The 216-nt window shown below is 69.9% G+C and overlaps 1 protein-coding gene across 1 annotated transcript in view; it reads left to right on the forward strand.

The window, feature by feature from the left end:
* The window catches only part of LIG1 (DNA ligase 1), a 23,891-nt gene that overhangs the window by 21,247 nt on the left and 2,428 nt on the right, over nucleotides 1-216 (forward strand).

Here is a 216-nt window from a genome sequence, read left to right on the forward strand (position 1 = left end):
CTCGGTCTGTTCTGGCGTCAGCGCTGCGGTTCACGGAGGTGTCGCCACTTTACGCCGTTTACTGAGCGTGGTTCCGGGGCGCTGCGTCGGGGCGCTCGGTGCAGAAGGCGCTGCCCGGCGTCCGCTGTCCTCGAGGCCGCCCTGCCCACGCGCCGCGCTTTAGCCTCGACTGCCGTGGGGGGCGAAGGAAAACTGGGCAGCGTGGAGGCCGTGATG

This window comes from Pteropus alecto, unplaced genomic scaffold (genome assembly GCF_000325575.1).
Source record: "Pteropus alecto unplaced genomic scaffold, ASM32557v1 scaffold41, whole genome shotgun sequence".
Lineage (NCBI taxonomy): Eukaryota > Metazoa > Chordata > Mammalia > Chiroptera > Pteropodidae > Pteropus > Pteropus alecto.